General features: G+C 39.0%; 1 protein-coding gene across 5 annotated transcripts in view; it reads right to left on the bottom strand.

The window, feature by feature from the left end:
- dlgap3 (discs, large (Drosophila) homolog-associated protein 3) overlaps positions 1–16,810 on the bottom strand; it is a 190,789-nt gene that overhangs the window by 106,061 nt on the left and 67,918 nt on the right. Inside the window, exon 3 of one of the 5 annotated variants that reach the window (XM_081612618.1) lies at positions 3,934–3,949. The exons of the other annotated variants lie outside the window; for them this stretch is intronic. The gene's annotated coding sequence lies outside the window, so the exon portion shown is untranslated. The remainder of the gene's footprint in view (positions 1–3,933; positions 3,950–16,810) is intronic. 5 annotated transcript variants of the gene reach the window in all.

Consider the following 16,810-nt stretch of genomic DNA (forward strand, 5'->3'; position numbering starts at 1 on the left):
ACCAAATCCTGTTTCCTCCGCTAACCCCTCTCAAACACATCCCGGCTGACAGTCTGTGAGAAATCGTGGCATCAGCTCTCGTTTCGTTCTATCTGGCACAGGGAGCGGCATCCAATGAGGAGAGGCGGTTGTCACGGGGGAGCGGGGCTGGGACGGAGGGGGTGAACGAATCAGAGCAGAGACAGGGGGAAGGTGGTGGAGGAGGGGGAGGCGGGGGTCACGCCGAGGTCACAGATGATGCCGGTGAGTCTCTTCACATGAAGTCATCAAAGCCTCATTATTCGTTTGAGTCTCTGTCCGCTCAGGGCAAATTAGCCTCACCAATCAGGGCTGTGTACACGCACGTGTCGCTTGTGTTTGTGTGTGTTCCAGCCTAATTTGCAGCAGGGGGAATTAGTTTTCGTATGCCCGCATTGAGTACATGTGTGCACAGGTGCTAAATGAGTTTGAAGAAGCACGTGGCGCTTGTGGTCAGACACATTTTCTGGAAAAGGCCACCGTCGTCAGGTAAAAAAAGTGGCGCACCAAACAAATGCTTCAAAAAAAAAAAAAAAAAAAGACAACAGGGATTGGAACGGAAAACCTGAGAAAAAGGGAAGCAAACACCCTTGGGTTCAGATATTTAAGACGAGCAAAAAGAAAGTTTATTAGGTCATTAATGCGTTTACCAGCAAAACCGCTGGGTCCCAACTTTTCGTCACAGAGCGGCTGCCTCTGCCGCAATTTGCATCTTTCTCCCTTTGCATAATAAGGCGCGCAGTTGATTTGAGTGTCTAATTACAGTTTCCAAACGTCTGAACTGCTTGCACCTCTCCTCTGTTTGGGGTGCTGATCTAAACAGTCATTTGCGGGGCGCCCATACGAATCTGTTTTTATTTGTGTGTTTTGAAAAACACAAAAATTAAGTGACACTGTAAGCATCACGGCAAAAGAAAGAAGAGGAAAGTTATCAATGCAAGAGGCCATGCGAAGGAAAACTGTGGGCATGTCAGGGGACGACTACTGCTTCGTTCAGGCTGAGAGAGAGTGGGATTATTTTTAAACAGGTTGGTTGAACAAAGTACTAAAAACAAGTTGATCTATTTCATCTTTTTCAAAATGTTCAACTACTGTCTGGTAGATTATGGTGGATTTTTGAAATGTCTTCAACCTTTTGGAACTGCTTTAGGTAAAATAAGGATCTGTAGTGATGCTAGCTAGCCTCACCAATCACTAATACAAGATACCAGAAGACTTTGAAACCTACACTTTGTAATCATTTTGTCTTTTTTTATGAATAAAATGCAAAAGATCGCTAAAAACAAATGCAGCAAATTTCACTTTTTACATGAGAGAAGCAACTTAAATCAACAATGAAAAATTAAAGATGTAAATGTATTTTTTTTCTGTTTAAAACAAAGAACAATGTTTTAGGTCAGTTTATGGCAAACTGTTCATTAAATAAATCTCAGTTGAACTGATTCTCAATCCTTTCATTTTAAACATATTTTATCTTTACTGAGTAAAGGTCAAAATAAAATGACCAAATTCTGCCATTAAAATCTGTTCTAGGAAAATGTGACATTTTCGCTTACAGTGCAAATATATTTAATGAACTAATGAGATTAGGCAGATCAAAAGTAGCTCTGTAATTAACCTTTAAAACTCAATTTTTCTAAGCCCATATTGTTCTATTAAAAACATTTATTTTGTCGGTCTGATGTAATATTCTAATCTTAAATGTGCTTTCATTAGCGATAAGTGGAGAATCCTCACTATTAACATAATAAAGTCTTTAAAACACCAGTGTGTGTATAATTAATCTATACAATGCCTTTCACTTAGCTAATTGAGTTACTAAAAAGAAATGAATAGTTAAATAATTGAATCATGTTTCTGTTTTAAATTTTCCTTGCTCGTTGTATAGTATCATGGCAGACTTTTTTAATAAGAGTCTGTTCCAAATATAAAAGCAAAGTGAACTTTAAATAGCGTCAAACAAACAAATAAAAAAAAAAAAAAAGACATACATAATCATCTTCGTTCATGTTCAGAATAAGGGCTGGTTGTGTTTATGCTGAAGGCGAAACACATTCATCGTCCGTAGCAACTTTTCCTAACATGGAGGCTGATGTCCATCCAATCCTATCGGAAACCCATCACAGATAATGATGTCTGACAAAGTGATAAAAAAACAATGCAGACTGTTACTAATAAATGTATTTAGTTTAAAAATTGTACAAACTGATTAGAATATGGTTGGAAATGCTTTTCGCACAAAGTGCTGTTATGTTTTTTCTTCAAGAGCTTTGATTTACGTAGGAAAATAAATTACGATTGAGTTGTCACCTTGTGATAAAACATGACGTAGTTTTTTTGTCAAATCACTTTCCTCTTATTTACAGAATTAAAATACATAAAATAATGTTCCTGCATGGTTCGATTGCTGATAAATCAGACCCAGTCTAGACCTGAACTCTGGGATTCAAGGATTTCTTTTCAAGCCAACATGCTTTAACGTATGATGAAACTCAGATCCAAGGACTGGAATCGGCACAGACATGTTTAATGTTTAACAACTTATAGCTGAGACGTGCTACTCCCTAAGGTGATGTAACCAAATTAACTACATTTACACAAAATCATGGCATACGTCTTTTTTTTGGCCCAAAAGATGATTTAGGTAGAACAAAACTCAATTTTGGGAAAAAAATAAATAAATAAATAGTCCATTCTTTTTAGGAAGGTGACAATAAGACAATGGTTCTGAACTTTGGCTACTGCTGGACTTGTGTTTTGAAGACACCATGCAATTAGTTTGCACAAAACATCACAAAACTTGGGAATCAGGTGAGACTAAAAGAGTTAGCTAGGCACGAAAACGTTTACTGACCTACGAAGCGTCTCAGCTTTACCCAGAAAAACGCTGATGATATGAACTCCCGCAACGAGCGCTAACGGGGAGGCGTGGCGGCGGCGGTGGGCAGTACGCATGTATATGTATATTAGATTTACACCAATTAGCAAGGAAATGTCTGCAGAAGATTATTGTGCACCGCAAAATGTCAGAAATACCCACATGCACCGCCAACGGAGACAGACGGAAAGAGAGGCGGCTGAGGGACAACCAAACACTAATTGGCGGACGGGTGCAAAGAGGCGCTAAGAGATTTGACAATGAGAAATGTCGTAATGTAGACTCTTCCTCTCATCTTCCTCTTCTCCCATCCCATCACTCCCGCTAATTGGCTGACACCATAATGTCTTCATGCACATTTACTATATGTGTGTGTGCGTGTGTTTGTGTGGGATCGCACAAGGTGATCGCCGACATCAAACCACGGCGGTCTGCGGTTCGCCTGCAGTAATGATGTGATGATGCTGATTATTCTGGTGACCTACACGCACGCACACACACGCATGCATACAAACTGTCTCTTTTCCTCTCCCTCCTTTTCCTACCTGTTTCTCTGACACCAGCTACATCCATCTATCAATTTTGATACTTTTTACATATTTTTTACATATTTTTTCTCAGGCTCCCTCTCAGCAGGTAGTGTGCCGGTGTCTGAACATGCAGAACAGAGGTCAGGAAGTCAGGCAAAACTATCATAAGTGGATGAGTGTGGAAAATGCCAGCCAGGTAATAATGAACAGATAAAATGCCAATGTGTGTGTGTGTGTGTGTATATTTGTGTGTTACCCAAGTGCCTCATCTTTGTGTGCCATGTCCACATATGGTCTGGTTATAGTTTTATAAAGCTTTAGAAGTAACAGAAAAAAATAAATGTTGCTCAGATTGTATGGAGTCAGACAGAAAGTAAGTAGTAAAAACAAAAAAAAGAATCAGATAAAATCAGTTCTTACACATAATATAAAAAAGGTGAGATAACAAATTTTCTCTCCTACTGAGATTCATCTGCAAGGTGTGGAATTGTGCGAGGCCATCTTTACCGTTTGGCTCGCCGCCCTGAGGCAAAAAAAAAAAAACATGGATTAGTTTAGACTTTTGTTCTGTGAACCTCCTAGTGAACAAAGTGGAAGTGAGCTTAAAAATACATATCTCACTTTATTATGATAAGAGGAAAAGAGGGGAAACGTAAAATGATTATTTCTTCTAATGAAGTCAGAATTCAGCTCTCACTTTGTTACCAAGTAACATGAAGTTTGTTTTCAGAGGAAGGGTGGCAAGTTATGCAAAGAAATATCTACTATTACAGGGTTTTATTCTACCTTTTTTTTTATTAAAACAACATTTGTTTTGTCTCTTAGTGTGAAAAGAAAATCCATAAAAGTCTATGGTGACTTGCAGAGGTATTTAAATCCTGCAATCATTTTCATATCTTGACATTTTGCAGCCATAAAGACTTCAGAGTAGTTTATCTGAATGCGACAGAGGAACACCGAGCTGAGCAATGCTGTAAAGTGAAAAGAGAAAAGAACTTTTAAGGATAAAACTTGACATGTTGAAACCCCAATCTGACTGACACCCCAAAATGAAACCTAATTCAACCGGCCATTTCAGAAGTCGCCCAATTTCGATACTTGATCTTATGATGACCAAAGAATACAGTCGAGGGTTAGGTTATGAAGCTAAATGTTAATGTAAAAGCCACAGTTTTTAACATTTCACACATCAGTCCATCATTTGAAAAGCAGAGAAAATTAAGGAGAATCACATGACTGCAGGCCTGCCAGGAAACAGTATTTCACCTGGACTGATGAGCATTAAACACAGAAACACAGAACATCTCCCTGGCAACGGTACTGCAGAGATCCAGAAGGCTAGGTTGGACAATCTGTTGACAAGATAACTAAACACACAGCTTAAACAACAACAGAACGGTTTAGCTCAAAGCATCTTCAGTACTGTAGACATTAGCCATGGCTAAGCTAATATAAACAGCTGCTAATCAGGTTGCGCCCATGTGGCACAGCCAATCGGTGTTGTTCGACCAGCAAATCATAAAGGAGCAGAGTTTGATGAGTCTGGTGCTAACGTTGATGTTGCTGTGTTAATTCTTATATAATATGATGATGAAACAAAGCACAAACATCCACTCACATCCAGAGGAATGAAGCGCAAGACGTACGAGGAGACACTGACACAATGCGTACAAAAATACTAAAAAAAATAACTATTTACTCTTACAATATGATTCCATTGAATTCAACCAATCAAATTTTTAAAAAAGGGGAAAAAAACAACAACACGGTTAATGCTGTGCTAAGGAGGCAAGCTGATCTTCTGTAGGAGCAGGAGCAGTGTGTATGTTTAGCCACAGCGAGTTGTCTGCCGTGATCACTGTCCCAGCTCGCCGTGCACGTCTCTGCTCGTTTTAAATTCATGCATTTCTCACGCACCGGTAAAACTTCCACAGAGCAGTTCGCAGCACCAAATAACAGCGCGCTGCTCAGACCATGTGTTGCGAAACCCATTTCTCATGAGCTGTAGCACCGCATATCATCACAGTGGGTTCGCCTGCTGCTCATTTCCAACTCGCCGGCGGTCGTGTCGGAGCACGTCCGCGGCGCAAACGAGAACGTTGCTGCACAAACGGGCGTCCGTCTCTACGGATATGGACATTAGAAATGTACTAACTAAACATTCCAGTGGCTTTATATTTTGACTCACAGTGCTTGTGAGCAGTTTGCAAAATATTCAAAGGAAAAAAAAATGTAACACATCATAGAATTTGCCTTATTCTGCTGTTGCAATGACTTTAAAATAACAACTTTAATCGTCTGATGCAAAACAAAACAGCAATATTTAAGTAGATGACAATTGCAGCTGCTTGTTTCAATATGGAGACGGTTCCTGCTTATGCATTCAGTGTTTTGTATTTAGGTTTTTTTTGTCGCCCCCACACATTTAGATTTCCATTATAATTAGAAAAACAACTGGAAACACTCATTAAAGCTCGAGTCCACAAGTTTACGCTTTTGAGTCAACTGCCTGCATCCTTTTTATTAGGATTTACGATTTATTATGCATTCGCAGTGAGTTCTTGGTTCATTTCCACCTCTTTGTTTCACAACAATTCAACAGCCGACTTTTCTTCTTTCTTTTTTAGACAGAGAAAAAGAAATGAAGGGCAGACGATCGGCTACATCTGCCTCTCCTGTTTACCAGTTCGTCAAAACGGGTGGTAAAGTAACAGAAGCAATGCCCAGAAATAGAAAGAAAATTCTTAAAGGAGATTGTAAAAAAAAAAGAATATATTACACAAAGTTTCCAAGCATTTGCTTAAATATGGATAATGAGATGCCAAGTCTTCACCCTGACGTTGCCATGGGAAGAGTTGGTATACTCAACCCTCGAAGAGGAAGTTAATCAGCTATGCATACAGGAGAAGTGAGTCTGAAGAGGTTAACAGAATATGTGACGAAATTAGTCTCCTTAAACTATATTTTTTTATCTTGATGAAGTCCATGTTTCATTCAAACTGAAATAATAGAAGAAAACACAGAACATCTACATGCCCCAACCTCCCTTTCACAGTCAAAAAAAAAAGCGGTTAAAAATGATTTCTAACAACCACCCAACCCTAGCTTGTGCCGTTTCTTTTAAGTCACCATTATGCGTTTAAAGCCGAGTCAAGGTTGCCCTTGATGATTTGGGTTCACACAAAAACTTCTGAGTTGGCACAATAAGAGAGCAGGAGTGCGATGAAACGAGCGGCGCGGCTAACGGTTACAGTCTGTCAGCCTGGAAGACCATGAGACACTCAGAGAGCTAGCTGAGAGAAAGAGAGAGAGAGAGAGAGAGAGAGAGTGAAAGCTTGAAACGCAAGCTAACTCAGAACGCCGCATCACGCCCCGTTTATTCCTCCAGGGCGAGCTTACTGCCAGCACCGGATCCTTCAGGACGCAATAAACTGGCGTCCAATGAGACAGATTTCATCTTAAAGTGCACCAGAAGGTATATCGGTACTAAACCTGGACACAATCCCGTCATAACGGCATCAATCAGACCCTCTTTGAAAGAAAAATATATGACAGGAGTGAGGGACTTTTCACAACTTTGACTATTGTACCGTTGGCAAAACTTTTTCTTTTGTCGAAAGTTTTGAAAAAGCTCCCCGAGTTAATAATGTTTAGCTATGCAGAAGGAGAGAGAGAGAGAGAGAAAAAAAGGCCAGAGACTGTAGCTGCAGCATCTTTACAACTCAATACAGCATAGCCTCAAGAGGCTCATTGTTTTCTGTCAAAAGGTTCTTAACACAGACAGCTGATTCAATAAAAAGGTAAAACGAACTGAACAAAGCACTTTGAGGAAGCTACTCGACTCTAACAGCGCATTACAACACTTGGAAAGTGCTGCTCGTCTTTGTTGCAGTTGGCGGAGGACGCTTCACGAGTGAGCACTTCTACCCTTCCAGCAGCGTGACTGCACGCTTTCATGGCACTCTGGAAATCTGGATGGTAATGGACGGGGGCAGCTGCTCATAACATCACGGATTTCAGGTTACCGAATCTGAAATCGAAATGTGTCCAATCATGAGGAAAAGCTTGCATTTTTTTTACTAACTTTATTTTAACTCCCACACTTGGGCACGATGTACGTACGGAGGAAAAGAGACTGATTGGTTGATCAATGTTTAGTGCGATGATGTTTGCAAGGTTGTTTTTGTCAAGAGGGGGTTATGCAGAGTTACCGGCAAATATCTTGCCTGCTTTAGATAAAATGCACAGTTTAATCAGTTTGGAGGAACAAAAGGAGGAGCCCGCCACAGAAAGGTGCCGCTAAAAGCATGTCATCCCAAAGTTGATAAAAAAAAACAGTTAGAAATGTATCCAGATTCATTGTTAGGCTTTAATCTCTAATAAGTTTGCATTAGAAGTCCTTTGAACATTTAAATCTTAGGTTATTTACACTAAAGACCTTGTTTTCAATTCCATTGAAAGTGTTGCAAAATTCTTTCATGTTGTCATTTCAGTTGAGTTTCAGTTCCCTTTATAGCACCAAACAACAACATGAGTCATCTGAAAGATCTGTGTAGTTATAAAGAAGAATACATAATCAATTCAATCCATTCATACAGAAAGACCGAAAGTAAATCACACAGATTCCAATTTTATTCTAGTTATTAAACGGTGAATAACAAGATGTTCTGGACTTTTCCATCAAATTAATTTGATCACTTATACCGTTTAATTTTACAATATCTATTGGGAACTGCTCTTTTGTTATAAACAAAAACAAAAGCCCAAAAAGCGTTAAGAAAAACAAACTATGAAGGTATTACTGGCATAAAGTCATGGTGGACAAAGTTATTTGTAAGCAGCTGCTGTTGATGATTTAGACTTTTTGTTGTTTTAACACAAACACTGAAATTAAACTGTTTATTATTGAGCCTCAGTCGAACGCAATGAAATCCAGCAATTTACTTCCAAGTAAATAATCCTGATATTTCCTAAGTCTTCAACAAATAGTTCTTATTCATCTCTAAAAACACCACAGATTCGTTTTTCTTTCTGTTGCAGAATTTAAATCATTTTAGTTTTCTGATTTAGGCGCCAAAACAAAATCTGTTAGATTTTGTAATAAGCAGCACGAGCCTTTCTTCAGTTCACTCAGCTGCCGATGGCGCTCACGTTTTAGACAAACACCACCGGTGTTTTCTCTCTCTCTTTTTTTTTTCCCACTTTAAATAGATTTTCTTTTAATGCAGGTCAGCCAAATATGTGCACAGTGAGCCTAGTAGGTCTAAAGCAATCTAAATCTAATCTAAAGTAAGCTTTTAAAATGTCACAACATGGATTATGTAAATTAGGCAGGTTTAGAGAGTAATTTAGAGTAAGTGCGATCGCTATGTGAAGACTCATGCTGCCTTGAGCATCACTGTAGGTCTTTATTCCCCCTCATATCCGTTACATCTTCATCCAGTCATATTTTCTAAAATTAGCACCTGTTTTGGGTTTAGTGGAATGGCAAGTGTTCAGAAAACATGTAAAAAATAAGTAAGATGTTTATTTTCCAATTTGTCTGCTTCCACCGACCTTGAGCAAGTATTCAAAAACTACCAGCAAGCTGCGAATGAAAGGCCAGCACCTCTCAAAAACCCGCTTGTTCAGACAAAGAATGAACGCCGTTTCTTGGAAAGATAAACATCCTAGATTCAAAAGCAGTTAGTGGAAAAGATAAAAATGGAACTAATGAAAAAAGTGAACAAATATGTGCGAGCAAACAAGTAAAAATTATGACAATTTATGAAACGATACTGTCGGAATTATTATTTTTTTCTTTACGAGCTTAAAAGAGGATTTGACATTGGTCAAGGTCACGTTTATTTACATGGGAAAGCAACAAAACAAAAAGTTAACAAGCATAAGCAGCCAAGATATTAAAATGAACAAAAACAACTTCAAAGGTTGTTAAACTAAAACGGAAAGGTAAAAAAGACATAAAAAGAGAAAACAAAACATTTGAATCAACATTTACCAAGAGCCAGTTCAAACAAAGAATATTTAAAAGAGTGTTTTGAGACTGAGAACCTGTGTGAAAAAAATATAAAAATTGAGCTCATTTCAAAGATTTTTCTGGATTACTGTATACGGTTTATGCCACAAGTCGCCTCAATTGCAGAGTAATTTGTCCAAAGAACAGCATAACAACATTTCTTGTAATGTTCTTCTAGTCAAACGTTCATGCTGGGGTTCTTGGAGGCTTCTTTTAGCATCTTGCAGTCAATTTCGTGGGGAACTTGCTTTGAACGTCCTCAGATGGCAGACTATTTACCTCAGTATGTAAACTGATTTTAAGTCACTGCTCAGATACATAAGCTGCCACAATCCTTTTTCTGAAGATCTGAGACAGTTCTTTAGATCTTACAACGGAGTTTATTGTCGGAGGAAAACAGCCAGCAAAATGTCAGAGGTTTAAACTCATTCGATGTCAGGTCTTTACTCGAGTGGCAACAGCCGATTGATTTTACAGCAAGTCAATAAAAAGAACGCCACAACAATAGTTAATATTTAACAAGAGGGCGCGGCACTGAGTACCTCCACTTCAAACCAATGCAGGTTAAAGCACAACACTTATATTTTATATATATATAAACATAAGACTGAAAAGGTGGAAAAGGTGAACAATAAATAAACCAATAAATGCTTAAAATATGAAATTTCTCACTTTAAGAGACAACAGCATATCATTTCAGACCAGTGGTTAAAAACACAAACCATTTCTATCAACTATAAGACCAACAACCTCTGACCACATTATGGAGAAATACAATAGGAATAAATTAATGTTTATGATCTGAACAGAAGGGAATCCAAAGTTTGATCCGGAGGTTAAAAGGTCAAACTCAGAGTGGAGATGGTGGTAAGAAGATACCTTAATAGATTTTTAGTTGTTTTAGAAAAATTAAGGGTGTCCTATTTAATTCCTCCAACATCAACAACTAAAATAAAATAACCAGCCTGTGTTTTTAATAACATTTTGACAAAAAGATTTGTATTCTTTTACTGCTTGGTTACAGTACCTACATTTTTCACTTACAGTTAAAACTGATATCAAAATATGTTAGAAATCATACTGCACATATGTCAAAGTCAAGGCCCGCGGGCCACATCCGGCCCGCAAATCAATTATCTATGGCCCCCTGAATGATATTTAATTACTATGAGAACCGGCCCGCAAGCCAGAGCCGCCCGCTCGTGTTTTGCCCGCAAACACTACATTTCCCATAATGCAACGGTAGCCCGCGAAGTGACTACAGCGCGCCCAAACGGCTTCATTATTCATTATTCAGAGCCTCACCCCGAACATTGATGAACTTGTACAAAAGATGAGACACCTCCAAGTATCAGGCTCAGCCTCAGACAAGTGAGCATCACAGAGCAGTAACGTATTTTCAGTTTATAAGTTTCAGTTAAATTTTTACATTTGTTTCTACAAGACGTGATTTTTCTTTGAATGAAGTATTGTTTTGTCTGTGTGCCATATATTTTTGTATTTTATTTTATTTTATTTATTTTTCATTTGAATGGATTCAGGTAAAATTGCAGATAAGAGCCATGAGAAAGAATACAACTGATTTGATTTATTTTTTTACTTTACTATTTGAAAGCAGTGATCGGTAGGATCATAGAGCCAGCACAGTAATGCATTTTCAGTTTATAATGCATGCACTTTGATTTATGCATTTATCTTGATATTAAGAAACATATTTTGTTTTTAAAAACAATTAAATTTGTTGCTGTTTGCCTCTTGAAAAATGTTTTCCCTTGAAGTTACTGACAGAGCCATAACAAAATATTGCTTTATTCATTTAATCGTTAAATAATATACACTGTGTTAGGTCTTGGTTCAATAGGCTATGTGCAATCATTTCAATATGTTTTAATAAACATTAAACCAGTCCGGCCCTCGGCTTGTAGCAAATTTGTTTTTTTGGCCCTCTGTGTATTTGACTTTGACATCCCTGTCATACTGGCTACTTTATTGTACACTTTTCTCCATATTTTTGAGGCTCAATAAATCATTTCAGAACTGGTCCTCAACAGGAAACTGCAACAATAAATCCAAGCAGCCAATCATTCCCTTCAGCACATACAGCAGTTGTATATTGTATATTTAATTTCACCCTGGAAAGATACAAGAAACTCAAATGTAACAATATTTGCACCCATCAGATCTGTAACCTCGAAATCACATAAGCACCAGAATGAAAACCAATACCTCACATCCCACTAAGGTGACAGGTGAACTAAAGCTACTCCATCATTTGAAGGTGAGCCGCTGCTCCATGCATGGACGGTCACAGACATTAAGTCCAGCGACATGCTTACAGTGTCTAATTAGCACCAGTACTCCGCTGTAAAGGGCAAAATTGTCTGCTGGCTTTAGTGTGTGACACTCTGACGGTGAACTTCCAGTCATCAGCAGGAGGAGGTGGGAAGGGTGAGGGGACAAGACGCGGGAGGCCTCACACTCACAAACACAATCGTAGCTGGCGGTAATTAGAGTTGCGTCACGCCGCACACATTTCTGAAGGCCGCATTTCTGCACGACTGCCCGTTTGTTAGTTGGTAATGCCGTGGCCATTCGCACTTTGCCATCATGTCATATTGTCCGTGACTCATCTGGCGAAAAAAATAAATCAGTCAAAAGGCGTTGGACGCAAATGGAACGAAACCAGAATGGATGAGAGCTGAGGTCCGCCACATCATCTCCCTCTTCCACCGCGTGTTTAAAAACGCGGCTGGAACCCGTGGCTTCCATCTTGCTTGCAGTGAAGTCTGAGAAAGCGATCAAAACGTTAGGAACGAGACGATCGATGTCAATTGTTTCTGGAGTGGCTGCCGCCGTGTAAAGAGGGAACGGCGGGCCGTGTAATAGAGATGGAGAGGCAGTTCGGTGGCACATGTGCACAGGGGTGACGCAGACGGTACCAGAGCGAGTTAGAGAGAATAGACTGCGCGGCACTGCGACGTTGACGGATTCTCAGAGAGAAGAGAAGCAGGGTGGATTGATTTTTGTTTTTTTTTTTGGGATGAGCTTCTGGGCAGACTGCAGGCTGATGCTGTGAGGCATTACCATAATTTTAAACGATGATCGTTTTGTAATTTGAGCTGCCCTGGCTGAGAGGAACTGGTTTATTGAGAGTCTTTTCAGCACACAGGCAGACATCCATCAAGGTGTCACAGGAGCTCATACAGGAAGTGGATGGAAAACTGGGACGGACCCCTCCGCTCTCCGTCCTCATGTTGGAACAGACGGCGACATTACCAAGTCGCACACGTCCACCGTTTACCATTTAGTTAACAGAGAAATGGAAACAGTGCTCCCATCTGTCAGAGCAAGTCCAAGGCATAAGCAAACCCAGCAAACACTTTTTTAGACGCCAGGCCAACAGGGGGCCTCCAAGAACTCCAGAACAAGTCTGGTCTACAAATATATGTATAAATTTTGTGTGATAAAAACAGGTGCTTTACTTTTGCATTAACCTAATGTAATCACGTCTAAAGTTACATGAAGCTTCATCAAAATTGTAATTAAAATTTAAGTGTAATTAAAAATCACATTTTAAAATAAGAGATGTCCAGTCCAACTATAGTTTTTCTATGAATAATATTTTGTTTTTGAGGAAGTTTTAAAACCTCCACATTTCCCCTAAACTGCAGAAATAAAACTTTAAAACTGCAAAAACCTCTTCTTATATTGCAGCTCTTAGCGAGAAATCTGACTCAGCTAAAATCTGCCAAAACTTTCCAAAAGTTGCATTTGTAATTTAATGGCCTAAAGTAACTTCGTTTGGAGGTGTAACTAATAAAATATTCAAATATAAATGATTTAAAGGAGATATTAGTTGAGATCCTGACTGACTATCAAATTCCGTTTAGATCGTCAGACGGGATCTGTTCAGGGTCAAAGGGATCTGCTGTGTTTTAGCTTGAATTTATAGTAAAAAAAAACCCCCAAAAACAGTAAACCAAACTGTAAAATATTCATGAGTCTTAAGACTGCTGCAGACCTGTATGACAGAAAATGAAAATATCTGGTAGGTTCAGCAAATTGTGAAAGAAAGTGAGCCAGTAGATGCGCATCATGAGATGATGGATGCTGTGTGTCAGCTGTTTTTTGTTCTTGTCTATGAATGCTCCGGCGCAGTGATGGTGATGCCTGTCAAAACTCCTCCAGTATTCTCTTTACTCTCCACCCCTCTGACGCACTGGGGGAAAGGAAGGGCAGATGTGTAGTTAGTATTTCAAGTCCTCTTTCTCCCAGCTCTCTCTCTTCTTCTCTCTCTCCTTTTCCTTGTAGTCATTTCTGAGTATGGAGGGCCTCGGGCAAAACGCTGAAACCATCTGCTCTCTCCTAAGTCTGTCTCCATCTGACTTTAACTTCCAGCTTTCCTGACTTTTTCCTTTCTCCCAATTCGCCGCTCGCAAAAACCACCTTTCATCGCCCCTCATTTTTACTCCTCTGACAATCATTTCTACCTGGTTTAATTAGTGCAAGGTAACCCAGAATAGTCAAGGTTCCTACAGTAATATGTAAAAAAAACAGAATTTTATTATTTTTTTTCTAAGAACTGTCATCTTTGATGAAGCAGCATTAAAGTCCTTTGGAAATCTGAGCGCTAGCTGAAGTACGTTTTCCACCTTGAATGTGCCTGAATCCTCTGCCCAGTCTTTGTTTCTGGAGCATCTGTTTACTGCAGCAAGTACACTTTCTGGCAGGTGCCGGAACATCAAACTCGTCTCAGATCTTATTTGAATGTCAGCGTACAAGATAAAACATGGTGTCAGCTGTGACCCTAAGAAGAACAGTTGGTGAAGAATTAAGTGTAACCCACCCAAGTGAGAAGCGTTTTTTCTTTTCTTTCCCTTTTCTTTTTTTTCCCGCAGTTTAACACCTGTCATGTACTCCAGATTGATCTCTCATCAAACAACTCGCCACTCAATCTCAAGACCTACGCAGCTAATTCAGGTCCTTGAAAAGTTACCAAAAATCTGTAATGGAAGTTTTACGTCTGAGTTCAGGACTAATGTCTAATGGTCTTTGTTTACATTAGCTAATCCTTACAGAATGGGGATGGAATATTGGAAGAGTATAATTTTACAATAAAAATATGACCATGTAAACACGATTGAGAAAAATTTAAAGATAGATAAAAATTAGACACGCAATTGAGGATTTCAGCGAAAATATATTTGTGAAGAAATGGTAATTTTGCCAACTCTCATCAATTATTTGCCTTCAGCCTCATCTACAAATGTAACCCTTCATAGCCTTAAATTAGTCTTATTTATATGTATATGTTTTTAAGCTTTATATTGGGGCTGCACAATGGCGCAGTTGGTAGAGCTGTTGCCTTGCAGCAAGAAGGTTCTGGGTTTGATTCCCGGCCCCGGTCTTTCTGCATGGAGTTTGCATGTTCTCCCTGTGCATGCGTGGGTTTTCTCTGGGTATTCCGGTTTCCTCCCACAGTCCAAAAAAACATGACTGTTTGGTTAATTGGTCTGTCTAAATTGTCCCTGTGTGTGTGTGTGTGTCTCTGTGTTGCCCTGTGAAAGACTGGTGACCTGTCTGGGTGAACCCCACCTTTTGCCCAGAATGTTAGCTGGAGATAGGCACCAGCAACCCTCCCGACCCCACTGAGGGAAAAGGGTGTAAAGAAAATGGATGGATGGAAGTTTTATATTGCATCCTTCTAAAAAGCTTAAAAAAATAATAATGGCCACCTGTGCTTTTCTGTTGGGCACAGTAGTCATTTATATCTATGCATTTATCAGAAAAACGAACACTACATGTCTTAAAACTAAAAACAAAACAAAAAAAACATTTACCATTATACATTGGACACGTCAGGAAAGCAAGAAAAATGTGCATCAAATACGATACTTTTTGAAGTATCACCACCGTTCGGCACAAATTAATAAAAATAAAGACATGGGACGCGATTATGGGGATAAACGGGGATCTACTTCGCACAAATCAGTCTCTCAAATGAAAAAGAAACAAAAGGTTTCAAATCAGTAACTGCATTTCAAAAATCCTGTAATGAAGAACGGAAGATGTTGTTCTTTTGTGCTGCGCTGCTTCTGTTATTACATTGATGGAAGGAGAAAGCTGCCTATATGTCATTAAATGAGGACAGAAGCATCTTCAAAAAGCCCTTCCTTCCATCAGAACCACAGCTACATATAGTTTCTTGCTCTGGTCCTTTAGGATCTATTTTTATATTGTCGAGCCACAGAGCAAGAACGTAACATAAAGTGAAGTTTGCTTTACCTGTGTTTAGACTGTTTTTGCTTTTTAATTTCCATGCTCTTACAAGCCTGTTTTTTTTTTTTTTTTTTTCGTCCATAGCACCCTGTAGCCAACCTGAGTGATATTTAAACCATCATGCTCCGCTCTGTCACAGCGTGTTGTCAGATAGAACTGGGCCAAGGCAGGAACTGACATCACCCTAGAAACCCACTTCAATCCTGATGCCATGGCGCTGATGTTTCCTCACTACATAAGCGGTTCATCATCAATATATGATACTGTATTTTATCTCTATGCACTTATGACAGTACATTTAAAGCAAAAAAGTCAAGGTAGCCAACACTGTGCAGATTCCCTTTCTTTGCCTCGTAATAGTAAACTAGAGGACTATTTCTGCAGTAAGGTTGCTCTACTGTAAGCATTATGTGATAAACTTTTAAATGGATTAAGCATTCAGGATTATTTAAAAGTTTAGTAATTTGATTCAACACATGCACTGTAAACGTGTGTCCAATTAAACAGCAGCATTTAGTAGCTGTTTAAAATGAGCAACCATTTTCCTGAAATCCATTTTTGATATGCTGTGTTGCATCAAAAAGAAACAAAAAATAAATAAATAAATAGAATAAACTCAGCATGGGTGAACACAGCTGGGTGTCCCCGGTTTGACTCCTTTGTGTTTTTAGGCAAATCCTGAAATGGTCGTGCACATTTTTCAAAGACAAGTGGGATGATAACGTATTCACGAAAAAAGACAAAAATGCATTGCTGGACTAGGAGCGGCATCATAGCCTGTTAAAAATAACAAGCTGGTGTTTTTGCTGTTAATAAAATATTCTGTTTAAAAATCAGTCTTTGTTATGCCGGTAAAAGGCCACTGCTTGGACCAAGAAGCAACAAAAAGCTCTTCCGGGCTTCAGTGTGCGTTTTCACTGGCTAAAGGTCACACTGTCACACATTCAATTTGCTCTTCGTTTCCTCATTTTAATGCATATATTGAACAAATTGAAAATGGGAGGGTAAACAAAAATTAAAATAAAAAAAAAAACAAAAAAAAACATCCCATGTTGGGATGGAGTGTTTATCTCACAAGCATACAACACC

Source organism: Poecilia reticulata, chromosome 11 (genome assembly GCF_904066995.2).
Source record: "Poecilia reticulata chromosome 11, P_reticulata-male-v2, whole genome shotgun sequence".
Classification (NCBI taxonomy): Eukaryota; Metazoa; Chordata; class Actinopteri; order Cyprinodontiformes; family Poeciliidae; genus Poecilia; species Poecilia reticulata.